This window comes from Lactuca serriola, chromosome 7 (genome assembly GCF_051521515.1).
Source record: "Lactuca serriola cultivar US96UC23 chromosome 7, Lser_US96UC23_V15, whole genome shotgun sequence".
Taxonomy (NCBI): domain Eukaryota; kingdom Viridiplantae; phylum Streptophyta; class Magnoliopsida; order Asterales; family Asteraceae; genus Lactuca; species Lactuca serriola.
The window spans coordinates 137,579,936-137,589,176 of NC_136414.1; the positions used below are offsets into that span (position 1 = coordinate 137,579,936).

Consider the following 9,241-nt stretch of genomic DNA (forward strand, 5'->3'; position numbering starts at 1 on the left):
TAAGAAGGAGAACTATATAGCAGTATCTACACATATAATATGTAATAGTAACTCATCATATATTATCTACGTAAACGTACTCATCTAAGCGTATCTATGTAAGTGTATTCATGTAAACGTATCTATGTAAACGTATTCATGTAAGCGTATCTATGTAAATGTATTCATGTAAGCGTATCTATGTAAATGTATTCATGTAACATGTAATGTACTAGTATAGACTCATGAATGAACCGACTCGTGTGTGATTCCCTGTACTTGGAATGGTAAGTGGTATCTCCTAACTATACCTATAATAGTTACTAATCATGTACGTGTATAACCTGGAGTATGCCTTTGCTACCCAAAGGTACTGAACTGAGGAAGCTTATGACTATATATGTACACATGATATATAACTAATATTTAAACGACCTTCGGACGGGTACCCGATATCCCACCAGACCACATCCAAATCGAGGAAAAGGAAACAGTGTGGATAGCCTTCCTAAGTCTTTTAAACATTTCTTATATAAATATACATATAGAGGCATGCAATTTATAATATAAAAGCATAAAAGAAGTTTTGTAAAACCTTTGAAAAGTTTAATAAATAAGAATTTATGACTTGATGTCAGTTTATAAATCGATTCGAAAACCGTTTGACAAGACAGTTTAAGTGTGAGAAAACCTTTGTTTGAAGCACAACTATAACATATTCAAAAAGGAAACCTACAGTTTGTAAGACAGTTTCTAAAAGTGTTTTAACATGTAAAAATGTTTGTGAAAACTATTTGAAGTACATATGAAAATGTTCGTTTGTTCTTGTATATGAATGTATCTCTTTGAAATAGTATTTCTAGTATGTAAAAGTTCCTGATGTTCTCGTAAAACTATACCTATTATAGTTTTCTAAAAGTGTGTCTCGTTTGTATAGTAATCCCTAGTGAAATGCTCACTTGTTATGAAAAGTATAATTTTTGTAGTGCCTAAGATGGACAAATATACATACAGTATAAGCAGAGTGTTTGATTTATATATATATAACAACATTTCTCATTTCAAAAGATATGATGTTATCGTGATATATTTTGCATACGAATGTTTCCCTATAATAGTTATAAATAACATATGATTCCGTTGATAAAAAGCGTATAATGAAACTTTATATAACACACGATAACAATCGTGTGCTTTACTTGTATCCCCCCCCCCCCCCCTTAAAAGCATATAAAAGCATTTATAAAACATTTAAAAGTGTGGATTATAGGGGTATGAACTCACTTGATAGATTGAAGAAAGCGAAACGAAAACCGAGCAGAACTTCTACTCAAGCAAGCGGATTTCTCGGGATTCTCGGGAATCTTGGGAGCGTAAAACTTCCTTCCCAAATTGGATATGAAAACAGGGACTTCGGGATGGCTTCAAGGGTTTAAACGCAGAGCTTTGGCGCGAGAAATAGAAGAATTGAGCAAAAATTGCCGGCACCCTCACATTCTATTTATAGGGGCTGAAAGCCTCGCGTACGCGGGGCGTACTAGCGAGGGTACGCTCGGCGTACGCAACGTCATGGCTTACCGCATCCTCGGACGAAGCATCGAAGCGACATGGACGGATTGAGGCCGAGCATCCGAGTACGTTGGGTGTAACCTGGATTGGTCCGATGACTCCTCCTTCGGATAATACCGGATTTTGAATTTAATTTATATTTTAATTATTTAGTATATTTCAAAAATTCATATCTTCCTCATACGAACTCCGTTTTCGACGTTCTTTATATCCACACGAAGGTGAGACTACGATCTACAACTTTCGTTTAGACTCCGTCGGAAAATTTTGACTTTATTTTTAATATTATATTTTTAATAGGTCGGGACAGGAAAAGTCCGTTAAAATTCCATAACTCCTTTATCCGATGTCTGTTTTTGCCAGACTTTTGATCTTCGATTCTCGTTTAGGTCATGTTGGCAAAAAGCCGTTCGAATCTGGATTTCGAGTTTTTAGCTGTCTACTGTTATGTCTGAAACTTCGAAAAATCATAACTTCCTCATATGAGGTCAGATTTGGGCATCCTTTTCATGTACGTTTACGGTTTAATGATATTTAAAACTTTCATTTAGATACCTAAAGCTAAAAATTATTGTATTGAAACTTCGCATTTTACGTCTATCAGTGTTGCCGGTTTTGCCAAGAATCTTCGGTTGGTCATAATTTCTTCGTTATAACTCGGATTCTAGGGTTCTTTATATGTACGAAAACCTTGATACAATTCCTACTACTTTATTTAACCTAAATAAGATTTGAGGAAAGTTAAATTTTGACGAAAATTTGACTTGTGATCCATCATATTGTCTCGAAATATCGGGTTGTCACAAAGGTTGTTGGAGCCGTATTGGCAAAAGCATGGAATAGCTTCTATCAGATAGACTTTTGGTTGGAGTCTCGTGGTGTTGTCGTGTATGATGCTATTAGCTTCAACAACCGGTTAGAAATTTGGTACTTCAGCTAATTAGTAGTCCAGCTTGGAACCCGAGAGATCTCGACTAGATCGAAAACGCAAATGTTTGGTAGAGGGATGTGATTGTACATCAGTATGTCACCAATGATTAAGACTCATGTTGGGATTCGTCTTTGTTTTTGAGTGAAGGATTCAACAACAGTGAATGGTCAGGGATTCTATTTTATAGTGATCAATAAGATAATTCAGGATCGGAAGGTTTTGTTCGGTTCGGGTTGCGAATTGGAGGGGATGAGATGATTTTGTCTGTTAGGAAGTCATACATTGTTTAAGGTTTTCAGTTTTCGGGTAAAGCAGTTGGGTTTTCTTTCGTTGGCTGAGGAAAAAATGATAAAGGTTCATTTCTTTGTTAGGATGAGTGATTTCTACTAAGATTGAGATTTCATAGCAGTATTGAAAGAGGGTCGACTAGTGTGGCAGTTGAGGCATTAAAGAATGATTTCGAGGATGAAATCTAATTTAAGTGGGGGAGAGTTGTAACACTTTGTTTTGGGACGTTTCTTAATCCGGGGTTGTGGACCGAAATTCGATCATGAAAAGGCTTTGGGCTTTGAGAAAGTAATTTTGGACATTATTAAAGGTTGATAGCATCGGTTGTGAGGTCTAAGCCCTTGGTATGTAAGTTGGAACCAAAGGGAAGAAAGGGAAAAGTTATAGATCGAGCTTATGTGTGAATTATGGTTTTAGTTCGATGTATGATAAGACAAAAGTAACTACATAGGATTGTGGGGCTCTTCAATACCTTTTCGTGCATATAAAGATCGCCGAAAATAGAGTCGAAACGAAGAAGCTATGGTTATTTGAAGTTGAGCCAAAAAATGGAGTTTGGCACTACACAAGGCATACACTAAGTATGCAGGGCGTAGTGGCTTTTGAGGGGCGTGCTTTTAGTAAGCTACGTAGGGTGTAGCTTATGTTACGCATGACATAACTATGCAGAGTAAAAACCCTAATTTTGGGGTTTTGAGTCCTATTTAAGGACTCTAACCCCTTGAGGTCCTGCTTATCATTAGCCTCCACCCTCTTGACCATACAACTCAAAACCCTATCCATCTTGTGAGGATTTTGAAGCATTTGAGTGTTCCTTGAGTGTTTTGAGAAGAAGGAGGTCATTAAATGTGTGCTTGGGGAGTCCAAAGCTTGTACATGCAGACTCTACTATTCTTCAACATCCTCTAGGAGGTATACAACTTGAACCTTGATGATTCATTATATATATATATATATATATATATATATATATATATATATATATATATAACTTGTTATGGATTTTATGAGCATTTTTGTCCCTTGATCTGGGATCTAGTGAGTAAGAGCTACTCTAGACCTCATGAGTGGCATTTTCTAGCATTTCTGAGCTTGTAGAATGATAAAAATGGGAGCTTGGTCACTCGCATCCTTTCATGCATGAGTATTTGGGCATTGGAGTGTGTTTTGGACTTGGGATTTGGTATTGTTCTCTTTTAAGCCATGAAAAGGCATAAAGTTAGGAACTTTTTCACTCTAGACGTTTATTAGGACCAGATCTAAGCAATAGATGGTTGGTCTTTATGGATTAAGAGCTAAAAATGATTGGCTTAACAACATGGTACGCAGGGCACATTCAAAGTACGCATGGTGTACCATTACACATGGCGTAGTTTGATTATGCATGGTGTAAGGCAACCGGGCGTTGACCGTTAACTTTTTGATAAGTTTGACATTTGGTCAAATGTTAGGGGTTGAGTACTTAGAAGGGCAAAATGGTCTTTTGTCCAAATATGGATTAGCATTGGCTTTTGGACTCACTAAGTAGGTATTACCTTAATTGCTAATTAGGGTTTGGTTTTGTAATATGTTTTGTGGGAGTGACCTTAGCACCAACGGCTCGTGTGTGAGATCTATCCATTATCAATCGAGGTGAGTCTCCTCACTATACTTGTGGGTCGAAGGCACCAATACCGATCCATTATATTATATTATGTTATGTTATGTAGGAAGACCAGGTCGTGACCCCTGTAAATTGTATGAAAGACCTGGATATGGCTCCCGACAAATTATATGCAAGACCAAAGTTTGGACCTTGGCAGTTATATTGTAACATCATGTTTCGAGAAGTTCTTATTTCGGGATTTTGGACAATAAATGGATCAAGTAAAGGCCTTGGGCTTCAATGGAATAGGGTTTAAAACCTATTGGATGTTGATAATATTGACTATGTGATCTAAGCCCTTTGTTTGTGTTTTGGAGTCAAACGAATAAAATGGGAAAAGTGATGTTTCAGACTTCTTTCATGAATTAATAAATTTAGTTTGGGATGTATTGAGTTAAAAGTAGTTAGATAGGATTGTGGGGATCTTCAATACCTTTCCGTGCATATAAAGAACGCCGAAAATGGAGTTGAAACGAAGAAGTTATGAATGTTTGAAGTTGATGGGGAAAATTAGGAACTTTTGGTTTACGTTGGGCATAACTAAAAGTTACGCTGGGTGTAATGGGTTTTAATGAATTACGTTGGGCGTAATTTAAGTTATACAGGGCGTAATCTGGGCAGATCAAAACCCTAAATCTTCAGTTTTGTGCCCCATTTAAGGGCTCTAAACTTATGGGAAACCCTCTTATTACCAGCCTCCATCACCTAAGATCATTCCTAGAGAAATCCTAGCCTCCTATATCTTGTTTTTGATCCTTGGCATCATTTACGAGATAATTTCTCCATTATAATGTTAAATCTTGAAGAGAAAGGTGGTGGCAAGGAGTATAGAAGAAGAGTTCAAGTATAAATCCAACAAGATTGCATCATTCATGGACCATTGTGATTAAAAAGCTTCTAACTTGCTCATTGGTTTCATAGATCTAGTTATTTTGTCAAATTTGCTACTTTTTGGTCATTTTAGTCCATAAAGTTTAGATCTTGAAAATTTGTGACATTGTTATGATTAAAGTTGGAAACATTATCTATCTTAGCATCAAATTGATTCAGATTTGAAGGTTGGAGACTTGGACTTAATGGATTAAGTTGAGAAAGATTCATTTTTGGTTCCTTGGAGACTTAAAGACTAGATCTTGGTTGTTTGGACCATCCTAATGGATAAAGTTGGAAACTCTATCCATTATGAAGCTATTAGGAACCATATATGAGCTTTGAGTGAAAGGTCTTAATGGAATAAGTGTTTAATGTGTGTATTAGAGCCTGAGGCAGTACGTCATCCGTAATTCAGGCTACACTCCGCGTAGCCTAATTGAGTCCCGTTTTTCTGGATTGAAGCTCTACGCCCAACATAAAGCTAGAGTACGCAACACGTAGGTCAACAAAGGGTTGAACGTTGACTTTTTGACTGGTTTGACTTTTGGTTAACTATGAGGGGTTGAGGACTTAGAAGGGCAAAATGCTCTTTTTCCCAAATAAGGATTTATCATAGTATTTGGAACTGCTAAGTTGGAGTATTTACCATAGTTGCTAATTAAGGTTTGCTTCGTGGATATGTTAGTGGGAGAGACTTCAGCACTGGCAGTTCGTGTGTGAGATCTATCCATTTACAGATCGAGGTGAGTCTCCTCACATTGTTTTCGGGTCGAAGGCACCAATGTCGGCCCATTGGTTTATGGTTATAGGATGCTAGCTGTTTGTGTGACTCTTACATGTATTGTATGTGTTTGTATGTATACCAGGCAAGGCCCGATGCAAGGCGGGGTCTGATGAATGTGTTGGGCAGGGCCCATCGCATGTTACTGACAGATCTATACCGGGCGGGGCCCGAAAAATGTCGGGTGCCGAACACACCCTATGCTAATTGGATCAATTTCGGTTTTTATGGTTGCGTAAAACAATAAAAAATACCAACTAAATATTTAGACCTGTTGAAGACTAATCAATAAAAGTGCAAAAAATGCATCTTTGTGGAATTTCGTAAAATATAGAAACGTTCCTTCAAATCTTATGAACTCGGAAAAACCCTAAAAAAACACACATGTAGGGTTTGTGCACCAATTGGAATACCATAACACGGACAATCAAGCCCTAACATCATGCTAGATTTCATCTGACAACATGTGGGTCTTTATAGCGCCTTAGAATCTTAATCAAGGGTGGAGGTTTTGCTAGATTAATTCCTTGATGTGACATACCCTCAAGGAGATGCAACCAACTGGCGAGGGGAACTACCTGAAAACCTAAGTTCACACATGTAGGAGGAAAATGAAAACGTTTTGTTTCTTGTTGCTTTGTTTTGTGGAGTCTATTTATGAGTTGGGAGTTCTAATGTAAAAAAGAAATTAAAAAGTCATAACAATCATTTCAAATTTCTCGGACTAAATCCACCATAAATTCTGATTTTAAATCTTCATTCAAGTTAACTTTTTTGTTTCCTATCCACAAAATTTTGCAAACTAAATAGACAAAGTTTGCATTTTTGTCTTATATCAACCATCACAACTAACCAAATGCATTAAAATAAAAAAAAGACCTCCAATAATAATTGATCAACCAAGGAATTTATATATGTTATAAAACAAAATTGTAATTTTTACTCTTAACACAAAAAAAAAACCAACCAACCATAATAATCTCATAAAATTTCCAACCGTCTCAGTTTCTCAAAAAATTTCATTTTCACGGTTTTTGGTTTTGTTTCGGTTTTACTGCACACCCTACCAACTACAACCCGGATTTTTCTCTACGCCTCGAGCCTTTACCAAGTCTCTTAAATTATTCACTTCTACCCACATTCCGGCATCCGCATACATATTCGAAAGAATCACATAATTCCCACTATTTTCGGGTTCCAAAACAAACAAATGTTTCGCCGATATCTCCGCAATCTCAAGATTTCTATAACTTTTACTACCCGATAACAACGCACCCCAAATACTTGCTCCCGGTGTCATCGGCATTTTTAAAGTGAGTTCATATGCTTCTTTTAATCGCCCGGCTCGCCCCAAAAGATCCACAATACACGCGTAATGCTCGTGCCTTGGCTCGATGTTGTATGCAGTTTTCATGGAGTTGAAATAGTTTAACCCGATGTCAACTAAACCCGAATGGCTACATGCAGATAGTAACCCGGTGAATGTGATTGCATCTGGTTGGACACCGGCTCGAACCATGTCATTGAAGGTAGACACGGATTCGATCCCGTATCCGTGAGTCGCGTATGCACTAATCATTGTGTTCCATGAAACTAAGTTTTTTCGATTTTGGGGGATTTTTTGGAAGCAAATTTGGGCGTCTAAAAGGGACCCACATTTGGCGTACATAGCGGCTAGTGCTGTTTGGACAGATGGGTTTGAGTCGAGACCGATGCTGGTGGCATAATTGTGAATCTTTTTGCCTTGGTCTAGTGATGATGATTGGGAACAAGCGGGAAGAATGCTCATTATTGTTACCCAGTTTGGTTTTATGTTTGAGAGATCCGTTGTCATTTCGTCGAACAGTTGGAGTGCTTGATCTGGTAAGGAGTTTTGTGTGTACCCAGAGATCATTGTTGTCCATGATACGATGTTTTTGTTGTTATTAGGCATTCTTGAAAACAAATCCTCAGCAAGATGAACCATACCGTTTTTCATGTGCCCGGAAATCAATGCGTTCCAGGAGGCTACATCTCTCACAGGCATTTGATCGAATAGTTTATGAGCATCATGGAGTTCACCGCATTTCACATAGAAATCGATTAAAGACGTTGCCACATAAAAATCAAACTCCAACCCACTTCTTAAAACTTTCCCATGAACAGATTTACCAAACCCAAGGTTGCATAAACTCGCACAACTTTTTAACACAAAGGGAAATGTGAAATAATCACCAGGAACCCCAGCCGAATTCATCTCAAAATATATACCAACACTTTTCTCCGAAAGACCGTAAAGCGAGCACGCTCTAATAATCGAATTATACAAAAGGATCGACGCGTTTTGCCGAATGGAATCAAATAAAACAATGGCGGAGTCGATGTCACCTGAGCTAGCGTACATTGCAACCATCTTTGCGCCGAGGAATGAGGTGGGATTAAGTCCGCGGATAATCAAATGGGAGTGAATTTGTTGGCCTAATTTCAGAAGATTTAAGCCGGTCAAGAACTTGAAAATGGCTGCATAAGAAGATGGCGACGGAGTGGATTGGTAACGTAGTGGGTGTAAAAGTGCCATCAAGATTGAATTTTGAGAGGTTAAATTCCTCCATTTCATTGACATGCAGTATTAAGATCTCAGAAAATGTATTTCAAACAAAAGAGCAGAAAAGAACTGAAAAATACGCTCCAAGAAGTAGCCTAAATATGTGCGGGACATGGGATCGGCCGTCTGTTGATGAAAAATATGAACAAAACAGTAGAGAGGTATAAACGGATAAAATAAAATAAAAAATTGCGCATCCGGGGAATCGAACCCCGGTCAGTACCGTGGGAGGGTACTATGATACCACTACACTAGATGCGCTTGATGAGTTATAATATCAATAAATATGTTAATGTTGTATACATAATTTCAAATTTCATAAATTATTTACATCAAGTTCTACAAAATTAATGGATATTTTATTTTTTATATAATTTACTCTTTGATATATATATATATATAATCCATTAAATTTCAAAAAAATTATTGGATTGACATCACTGTCATAATTTAAAACAGATGATTAGTTAAGAATTAAAAATTAAAAATTTATCAATAAAAAATTGCTTATTGAGGACAAAGGAAATATAATTAGTAATTAGTCATATATTGATACATCATGTCTATAGATGATCTATCAATGAACTTCAA

At 37.1% G+C, this 9,241-nt stretch overlaps 1 non-coding gene and 1 pseudogene across 1 annotated transcript; both read right to left on the minus strand.

The window, feature by feature from the left end:
* Positions 1-6,933: 6,933 nt before the first annotated feature.
* Positions 6,934-8,791, minus strand: LOC145063616 (pentatricopeptide repeat-containing protein At5g56310 pseudogene; annotated as a pseudogene).
* Positions 8,792-8,840: 49 nt separating this feature from the next.
* TRNAG-CCC (transfer RNA glycine (anticodon CCC)) lies at positions 8,841-8,911 on the minus strand. Its single transcript has one exon. It is a non-coding gene; the product is annotated as a tRNA-Gly (tRNA).
* Between the last annotated feature and the right edge of the window lie 330 nt (positions 8,912-9,241).